Below are 10,044 nucleotides of genomic sequence, written 5' to 3'. Positions count from 1 at the left end.
CTAAGCTCCTCCGGGCACTTTTCTAAACTGAGTCTGGTAGGAGGGGCATAGAGGGAGGAGCTAGGGCACACTATTGATTTCTTAAAGTGCCCAAGGCTCCTAGTGGACCCATCTATACCGCATACCTCCCAACTTTCCTATGGTCTAAGGAGGGACACACGCGCGGCGAAGCCGTGCGCGCTCCCGAAAAGGGGTGTGGTCTGTGAAAAGGGGTCGTGGCTTCGCGGGAGGACCCCACGATCGCTAGCCATGCCCCCATTTTCGTCACTGAGGGGGGCATGCCCAGCGCTCTGTGAGCTGCTGGCATGCCCCCTCTCCTCCTGTCTCCCCTGAATAGATGCTGTGTGCATGCGCACGGCGTCTATTCACCGCTGCTCTGTTAAGCAGGGCAGCGAGAGACAGAGACTCCCAACTGCCCCCCCCCCCCCCACCGCGGGACACTGTGGCCCGCGGGTGGGACAGCGGGACAGTCCCCAAAAAACGGGACTGTCCCGCGAAAATCGGGACATTTGGGAGGAATGATACCGCATGGTACTAATGTGGACCCCAGTATCCTCTAGGACGTATAAGAGAAACATAAGATGTGTCTATTTTAAATTAGATAGAGGCAATATGTTGCTGTTGTATGGGGGCCTTTAGTCAAAACTGGGATAGTCCTGGGCACACCATTGCGGTTGGTCACCCAGCTGTCTAAAATGTGCCTTAACTGTTGTCTCTAGTGCATCATGGCTCCATAATTTATATTAAAAGTACATTTAAAAAAATAAGACCGGATCCATCGGGCATGCTAATTCATCTTTTCTAAAGATGCTCATCCCTAGGGATTGCCATCGACAGTTGCCAAACAGCGATGACTAACTACCGATGGTTTTGCCATGGATGGCAGAGAGCCAAAGGTTATCTGCCATCAATGGCTGGGTGGAACTGAAGTTTTTGTTTTTTTTTGTCCATCAGGGAACGGCGCTCAGACCCTCAACCCAGTGGCCCACTAAGCCCCACCCCCATTTTTGATTGGCCCGCACATGTATAGAAGATCTACAGCAGTGGTGGCCAACGCGTGGCTCTTGAGCCACATGCGGCTCTTTCTTCATTCAAATGTGGCTCCCAACACTCAAAGTCACGTGACCACAAGAGATCTGTAAACCGCTGCACTCCAGCCAGACATGCAGCAGCACTACGTAGACTGAGAACTGAGGGAGCCAAATACACATGGAGGAGCTGGCTGGAGTGACACATTGGGGAACTGAAATGTATTATGTGAATCTGGCTTTTCAATATATTTTATGCGGATCTGGCTTTTTAAATTATTTGATGTAGAAGTGGCTTTTTTATTGTATTTTATGTTGGATCTGGCTTTTTCAATGTATTTTATACCGGTGCGTGGCCTAGCAGGCACAAGGTCACACCCCATTTTTGCAAGTGCGCCTTCGGCTCGAAGTCGGCTCTTTGATGTACCTAACAAGATTTCTTGGCTCTTTGTCTCTGACTGGTTGGCCACCCCTGATCTACAGTAACTAGATAGAGAGTAGGGATGGCCCAATCATCCGTATACCACCTGCACATGGACTGGGGCATCTCATGCGGGTGTGGCTCATAGCATGGACAGTCATTAGGTTGACAGTGACTAGGTCGACACCTGAAATAGGTCAACACGGTCATTAGGTTGACATGGAAAAGGTCGACATCAGTTTTTTTTGGGCGGTGTCGTTTTACTCGTAAAGTGACCCCCAATTAGTGCACCGTGTCCCCTTGCTTCGGGCAGGTAACTATTCCCAATCGTAGTGCACATGGATCGTAAAGTATGAAAAAGTACAAAAAAATGTAAAAAACTCATGTCTGTTGACCTTTGCCATGTCGACCTAGTGACCATGTCGATCAATAGCGGTCGACCTAAATGCTGTCAATCTAAAGACCAAATACCCCTCATGCCATTGTAACATACTTTTTCACTTTCAAAACCTTTTGCCCCAGCACATGTGCCCCCTGCATGAAGCCTGGGGAGATTCTAACAGCAATATGCATTCTGGGAGCGCAACACGATTACTAGTACAGAGACTCTATAGAGCGGCGGGGACGGGAAAAGGCGGGAAGCGGCGCGCGCGGACACTCTCAAGCTAAGGAGTAAGGGGCGGGGCCAGCGGGAACGCACTGCCCGGGAGGCGGGCCTCTGTGGGCAGGGGAAGGGGGCTGGCCTCTTGCGGGAGGAGAAGGGGGCGGGGCTGGTGGGCGGAGTCATCAGTCTCATCCCATCGGCTAAAACCGTCTCTATATAAATTGCCGCCGTGCGCGCTCCCGCTCTGACGCCGTCCGCCGCGCTCGCACCCTCCTCCCTTTCTCCTGTCCCCGGCCTCGCGCACGCGCAGTGTCTCTGTTTTGTGTGTGTGTGTGTTGTGGTTTTTTTTTTTTTTTTTTTTTATCTTCCTCCCTGTGGGGCTGAGGGGCGGCCGCGCGCTGGGCACGGTAACGGCTGGGAGAGCTCTGACCGGGGGGAGGAGGCGGCGACGGCGGAGGATACCGGGCATTCACCTCACAGGAGCACCGCGGCGGGGGCCGAGCAGAGGTGAGTCGCCCGGTGGCTCGGGGTATGGGGGAGGGGTGCGAGAGAGGCCTCACACCATCCTTGTAAGTGTGATGTCAGACTGGGACACCCCCCAATCCCCCCCACCCCACACCGGCCGCCGCATTGTCCTCAGGCTGCGGCCTAACCCCCCCCCCCCCCTCCTCTATTCCCATGCCCCCCTCCCACTAATTCCTCATCCCTGGCCTGGCCTACGTGTGTATGTGGTGCCTCCTGTATGTGTTACATGACGTATGTGGTGCCTCCTGTATGTGTTGGAGGTGTGTGGTGCCTCCTGTATGTGTTGGAGGTGTGTGGTGCCTCCTGTATGTGTTGGAGGTGTGTGGTGCCTCATGTACACGTTACATGTATGTATCACTGCAGCATGATTGATTGCTCCATGGCCATAGTGCTAGAATAAGGAATAATTTACATCTGTATGTGTTATTTATAATTTAAATAGCACACACCGTGCAAATGAGGTGTTTCTCCGTGATAGGGAGATAGATAAAAATGTATTTAGTTAATTTTATTCTGATAGGATACACCAGTGAAATAAAAAATATTATCTGTGACCTTATAGGGAGCCGCAGACCACTGGCGACCGTGTATGTGTTCCTGCCGTGTGGCGCTGGCTGTGTTAATCCCCAGTGATGTGTCCCTGTAGTACCCGGCTTTATTGTGGTGCTTTTGCAGAGCAGTGTTTGTGCCAACATGGTGGGGTCCTGAGCTGCAGGCTTGCAGGGGTCTTGCAATGTGTGTGTCCCCTCAGTGACACATCTTTTGTTCTCAGCAGCATGTGGCGGCGAGGGATAACCTCTCCTTGCACAGGACTGAGCCTGGCAGTGTCTCCTATGTAGTGTGTTATGTGACTTGCCAGGTCATTGCAATCCATCCGAACTGTGACAGGCCAGTCCTTACACTTCTCTCGCTGCTTCTAGAGACTCCTATTGTTGCTAGTGTTGTGGCTGATCTCCGGGAGCTCTAGCTGTATGGGCTCCTGTGCAGAATGGGATACCGCCGGAGATGGTCAAGGTACTGGCGTTGTCCTGGGAGATAAAAGCGTTGTGACAAGCTTTGAAGGTTACATCTGAAAGCATTTATCAGCACAGAATGACTTGCAGTATGATTGCATTGTTTCTATTTAGCAGACGGTGTAATAATTCAGTTATGGGATATGTTATACATAAAGCGTTACCCAGATAGTGCTGAAACGGAAAGGTCACACGGCGTCTCTATAGTAATATCCTATGCAGATATGATCACTGAGGGCCTACTCATAAGGCAAGTAGCACACATCTCTCCCCCCCACTCAGCACAGCGCGATGTGTGATCAGCGTGTGGGGGGAGCCGCTCATTTCACCTAGCGGGTGAAGTGAGTGACCCGTCTAGCACCAGCGATAGCGATGCGCGGGGCTGCGCATCGCTATCGCTGTGAGGTGTACACACTGAGAGATCACTGCTTAAAATCTAAGCAATCTAGTCAGATTTTAAGCAGCGATCGCTCCGTGAGTACCCCCTTATACAGTCACTGTGACCAGCGCTGCCACGCAGAGGGAGATGCCAGGGGGTGTGCAGAACGGGACAGGACTTCTGCAATGTAATACAGTATTTCTCTATCGTCCTAGTGGATGCTGGGGTTCCTGAAAGGACCATGGGGAATAGCGGCTCCGCAGGAGACAGGGCACAAAAAGTAAAGCTTTTCCAGATCAGGTGGTGTGCACTGGCTCCTCCCCCTATGACCCTCCTCCAGACTCCAGTTAGATTTTTGTGCCCGGCCGAGAAGGGTGCAATCTAGGTGGCTCTCCTAAGGAGCTGCTTAGAGAAAGTTTAGCTTAGGTTTTTTATTTTACAGTGAGTCCTGCTGGCAACAGGATCACTGCAACGAGGGACTGAGGGGAGAAGAAGTGAACTCACCTGCGTGCAGGATGGATTGGCTTCTTGGCTACTGGACATTAGCTCCAGAGGGACGATCACAGGTACAGCCTGGATGGTCACCGGAGCCGCGCCGCCGGCCCCCTTGCAGATGCTGAAGTTAGAAGAGGTCCAGAATCGGCGGCTGAAGACTCTGACAGTCTTCTAAAGGTAGCGCACAGCACTGCAGCTGTGCGCCATTTTCCTCTCAGCACACTTCACACGCTGTCACTGAGGGTGCAGGGCGCTGGGGGGGGGCGCCCTGGGAGGCAAATGTAAACCTATATACTGGCTAAAAATACCTCGCATATAGCCCCCAGAGGCTATATGGAGATATTTAACCCCTGCCAAACTTCACTAAAGAGCGGGAGACGAGCCCGCCGTAAAAGGGGCGGGGCCTATCTCCTCAGCACACAGCGCCATTTTTTCTCTCACAGAAAGGCTGGAGAGAAGGCTCCCAGGCTCTCCCCTGCACTGCACTACAGAAACAGGGTTTAAACAGAGAGGGGGGGCACAAATTGGCGATATAAATATATATATAAAGATGCTATTGGGGAGAAACACTTATATAAGGTTGTCCCTATGTAATTATAGCGTTTTTTGGTGTGTGCTGGCAAACTCTCCCTCTGTCTCTCCAAAGGGCTAGTGGGGTCCTGTCCTCTGTCAGAGCATTCCAGGTGTGTGTGCTGTGTGTCGGTACGTGTGTGTCGACATGTATGAGGACGATGCTGGAGGAGGCGGAGAAATTGCCTGTAATGGTGATGTCACTCTCTAGGGAGTCGACACCGGAATGGATGGCTTATTTAGGGAATTACGTGAGAATGTCAACACGCTGCAAGGTCGGTTGACGACATGAGACGGCCGACAAACAATTAGTAACGGTCCAGGCGTCTCAGAAACACCGTCAGGGTTTTTTTATAAAAAACGCCCATTTACCTCAGTCGGTCGACACAGACACGGACACTGAATCCAGTGTCGACGGTGAATAAACAAACGTATTCCTCATTAGGGCCACACGTTAAGGGCAATGAAGGAGCTGTTACATATTTCTGATACTACAAGTACCACAAAAAAGGGTATTATGTGGAAGTGAAAAAACTACCTGTAGTTTTTCCTGAATCAGATAAAATAAAATGAAGTGTGTGATGATGCGTGGGTTTACCCCGATAGCAAATATTGGCGTTATACCTTTTCCCGCCAGAAGTTAGGGCGCGTTGGGAAACACCCATTAGGGTGGATAAGGCGCTCACACGCTTATCAAGTGGCGTTACCGTCTCCAAATACGGCCGCCCTCAAGGAGCCAGCTGATAGGCAGCTGGAAAAATATCCTAAAAAGTATATACACACAGACGGTGGTTATACTGCGACCAGCGATCGCCATCAGCCTGGAGATGCAGTGCTGGGTTGGCTTGGTCGAATTCCCTGACTAAAAATATTTTATTGATATAGAGCATTTAATAGGATGCATTCTATATATATGTATGCGAGATGCACAGAGGGATATTTGCACTCTGGCATCAAGATAAGTGCGTTGTCCATATCTCCCAGAAGATGTCATGGACACGACAGTGGTCAGGTGATACAGATCCCATACGGCACATGGAAGTATTGCCGTATAAAGGGAAGGAGTTATTTGGGATCGGTCCGTCGGACCTGGGGGCCACGGCCACAGCTGGGAAATCCAACTTTTTACCCCAAGTTACATCTCAGCAGAAAAAGACACTGTCTTTTCAGCCTCAATCCTTCCGTTCCCATGTGGGCAAGCGGGCAAAAGGCCAGTCATAGCTGCCCAGACATAGAGGAAAGGGAAGTAGACTGCAGCAGGCAGCCCCTTCCCAGGAAAAGAAGCCCTCCACCAGTGGGGGGGTAGTCTCAAGAGTCTCAGCGCGCAGTGGGATCACTCGCAAGTTGACCCCTAGATCATACATGTATTATCCCAGGGGTACAGATTGGAGAGTCGAGACATTTTTTCCTCACAGGTTCCTGAAGCCTGCTTTACCAACGGCTCCCTCCGACAAGGAGGCAGTATTGGGAAAAAAATTCACAAGCTGTATTTCCAGCAGGTGATAATCAAAGTACCCCTCCTACAACAAGGAAAAGGGTATTAGTCCTCCACACTATATTGTGGTACTGAAGCCAGACGGCTTGGTGAGACATAGTCTAAATCTGAAATCTTTGAACACTTACATAAAAAGGTTCAAATTAAGATGGAGTCACTCAGAGCAGTGATAGAGAACCGGAAAAAAGGGGACTATATGGTGTCCCTGGACATCAAGGATTACCTCCATGTCCAAATTTGCCCTTCTCAACAAGGGTACCTCTGGTTCGTGATACAGAACTGTCAATATCAGTTTCATACGCTGCCGTTGAATTATCCACGGCACCCCGGGCCTTTACCAAGGTAATGGCCGAAAAGATGATTCTTAAAAGAAGAAAGGCATCTAAATTATCCCTTACTTGGACGATATCCTGAAAGGGACAAGTTTCCAGAGAACAGTTGGAGGTCGGAAAAGAACTATCTAAAGTAGTTCTACGACAGCACGAGTGGATTCTAAATATTCCAAAAATCGCAGCTGTTTTCCGATGATACGTCTGCTGTTCCTAGGAATGATTCTGGGCATAGTCCAGAAAGAGGTATTTCTCCTGGAGGGGAAAGCCAGGGAGTTATCCGACCTAGTCAGAAACCTCCTAAATCCAGGCCAAGTATCAGTGCATCAATGCACAGGAGTCCTGGGAAAAATGGTGGCTTCTTACGAAGCGATTCCATTCGGCAGATCTCACGCAAAAACTTTTCAGGGGGATTTGCTGGACGAATGGTCCGGATCGCATCTTCAGATGCATCAGCGGATAACCCTGTCTCCAAGGACAAGGGTGTCTCTTCTGTGGGGGCTGCAGAGTGCTCATCTTCTAGAGGGCAGCACATTCAGCATTCAGGACTGTGTTCTGGTGACCACGGATGCCAGCCTGAGAGGCTGGGGAACAGTCACACAAGGAAGAAATTTCCAAGGAAGTGTGGTCAAGTCTGGAGATTTCTCTCCACATGAATATACTGGAGCTAAGGGCAATTTACGATGCTCTGAGCCTAGGAAGACCTCTGCTTCAAAGTCAACCGGTGATGATCCAGTAGGACATCATCATGGCAGTCGCCCACGTAAACAGACGGGGCGGCACAAGAAGCAGGAGGGCAATGACAGCAAGGATTCTTCGCTGGGCGAAAGATCATGTGATAACACTGTCAGCAGTGTTCATTCCGGGAGTGGAAAACTAGGAAGATTTCCTCAGCATAAATGAATTCCACCCGGAAAAGTGGGAACTTCATCTGGAAGTTTCCACATGTTGTAAACCGTTGGGAAAGACCAAAGGTGGTTATGATGGCGTCCCACATGAAGCGCCAGGTCTAGAGACCCTCAGGCAATAGCTGGGACGCTCTGGTAACACCGTGGGTGTACCAGTCGGTGTATGTGTTCCCTCCTCTGCCTTTCATACCCAGTGTATGGAGAATGATAGGAAGGAGAGGAGTAAGAACTATACTCGTGGTTCCGGTTTGGGCCAAGAAGAACTTGGTACCCGGAACTTCAAGAGATACTAGAAAGGATCTTGATTCAGCAAGAATCATGTCTGTTCCATGACTTACCGCAGCTGCGTTGACGCCAGGGCGGGTGAATGCCGGATCCTAAGGGAAAGAGGCATTCCGGAAGAGGTCATCCCTACCCTGGTCAGAGCCAGGAAGGAGGTGACCGCACAACATTATCACCGCTTAGGTGAAAATATGTTCCATGGTGTGAGGCCGGGAAGGCTCCACGGAAGAATTTCAACTAGGTTAATTCCTACATTTCCTGCAAGCAGGAGTGTATATGGGTCTCAAATTGGGGTCCATTAAGGTTCAAATTTCGACCGGTCGATTTTCTTCCAGAAAGAAATTGGCTTCAGTTCCTGAAGTCCAGAAGTTGTTAAGGGAGTACTGCATATACAACCCCTTTTTGATGTCTCCAGTGGCACTGGGCGATCTCAACGTAGTTTGGGATTCCTAAAATCACATTGTTTTAAACAACTCAAATCTGTGGATTTGATATATCTCACATGGAAAGTGACCATGCTGTTGGTCCTGGCCTCGGCCAGGCGAGTGTCAGAATTGGCGGCTTTATCTCACAAAGCCATATCTGATTGTCCATTCGGACAGAGCAAAGCTGTGGACTCGTCCCCAGTTTTCTCCCTAAGGTGGTGTCAGCGTTTCACCTGAACCAGCTTATTGTGGTGCCTGCGGCTACTAGGGACTTGGAGGACTCAAGTTGCTGGATGTTGTCAGGGCCCTGAAAATATAGTTTCCAGGTCGGCTGGAGTCGGGAAATCTGACTTGCTGTTTATCCTGTATGCACCCAACAAGCTGGGTGCTCCTGCTTCTAAGCAGACTATTGCTCGTTGGATTTGTAGTACAATTCAGCTTGCACATTCTGTGGCAGGCTTGCCACAGCAAAAAATATGTAAATGCCCATTCCACAAGGAAGGTGGGCTCATCTTGGGCGGCTGCCCGAGGGGTCTCGGCATTACAACTCTGCCGAGCAGCTACGTGGTCGGGGGAGAACACGTTTGTAAAATTTTACAAATTTGATACCCTGGCAAAAGAGGACCTGGAGTTCTCTCATTCGGTGCTGCAGAGTCATCCGCACTCTCCCGCCCGTTTGGGAGCTTTGGTATAATCCCCATGGTCCTTTCAGGAACCCCAGCATCCACTAGGACGATAGAGAAAATAAGAATTTACTTACCGATAATTCTATTTCTCGGAGTCCGTAGTGGATGCTGGGCGCCCATCCCAAGTGCGGATTATTCTGCAATACTTGTACATAGTTATTGTTACAAAAATCGGGTTATTGTTGTAGGAAGCCGTCTTTCAGAGGCTCCTTTTGTTATCATACTGTTAACTGGGTTTAGATCACAAGTTGTACGGTGTGATTGGTGTGGCTGGTATGAGTCTTACCCGGGATTCAAAATCCTCCCTTATTGTGTACGCTCGTCCGGGCACAGTACCTAACTGGAGTCTGGAGGAGGGTCATAGGGGGAGGAGCCAGTGCACACCACCTGATCTGGAAAAGCTTTACTTTTTGTGCCCTGTCTCCTGCGGAGCCGCTATTCCCCATGGTCCTTTCAGGAACCCCAGCATCCACTACGGACTCCGAGAAATAGAATTATCGGTAAGTAAATTCTTATTTTCTCTAACGTCCTAGTGGATGCTGGGACTCCGTCAGGACCATGGAGAATAGCGGGCTCCGCAGGAGACAGGGCACATCTAAAAAAGCTTTTAGGTCACATGGTGCGTACTGGCTCCTCCCCCTATGACCCTCCTCCAAGCCTCAGTTAGGTTTTTGTGCCCGTCCGAGAGGGTGCAATCTAGGTGGCTCTCCTAAAGAGCTGTTTAGAAAAGTTTTTTTTTAGGTTTCAATCTCAGTGATTCCTGCTGGCAACAGGATCACTGCATCGAGGGACTTAGGGGAGAGATTTCCAACTCACCTGCGTGCAGGATGGATTGGAGTCTTAGGCTACTGGACACTTAGCTCCAGAGGGAGTCGGAACACAGG

The 10,044-nt window shown here is 50.1% G+C and overlaps 1 protein-coding gene across 2 annotated transcripts in view; it reads left to right on the top strand.

Moving 5' to 3' along the window:
• Positions 1-2,236: 2,236 nt before the first annotated feature.
• Positions 2,237-10,044, top strand: part of SIAH1 (siah E3 ubiquitin protein ligase 1) — a 69,861-nt gene continuing 62,053 nt past the window's right edge. Inside the window, exon 1 of one of the 2 annotated variants that reach the window (XM_063945581.1) lies at positions 2,237-2,560. The gene's annotated coding sequence lies outside the window, so the exon portion shown is untranslated. The remainder of the gene's footprint in view (positions 2,561-10,044) is intronic. The other variant, XM_063945580.1, reaches the window with a different exon arrangement.

The sequence above is a fragment of the Pseudophryne corroboree genome, chromosome 11 (assembly GCF_028390025.1).
Source record: "Pseudophryne corroboree isolate aPseCor3 chromosome 11, aPseCor3.hap2, whole genome shotgun sequence".
Lineage (NCBI taxonomy): Eukaryota > Metazoa > Chordata > Amphibia > Anura > Myobatrachidae > Pseudophryne > Pseudophryne corroboree.
The sequence above is the reverse complement of the archived record's forward strand: the minus strand, read 5'-3'. Positions and strand labels throughout refer to the sequence as shown.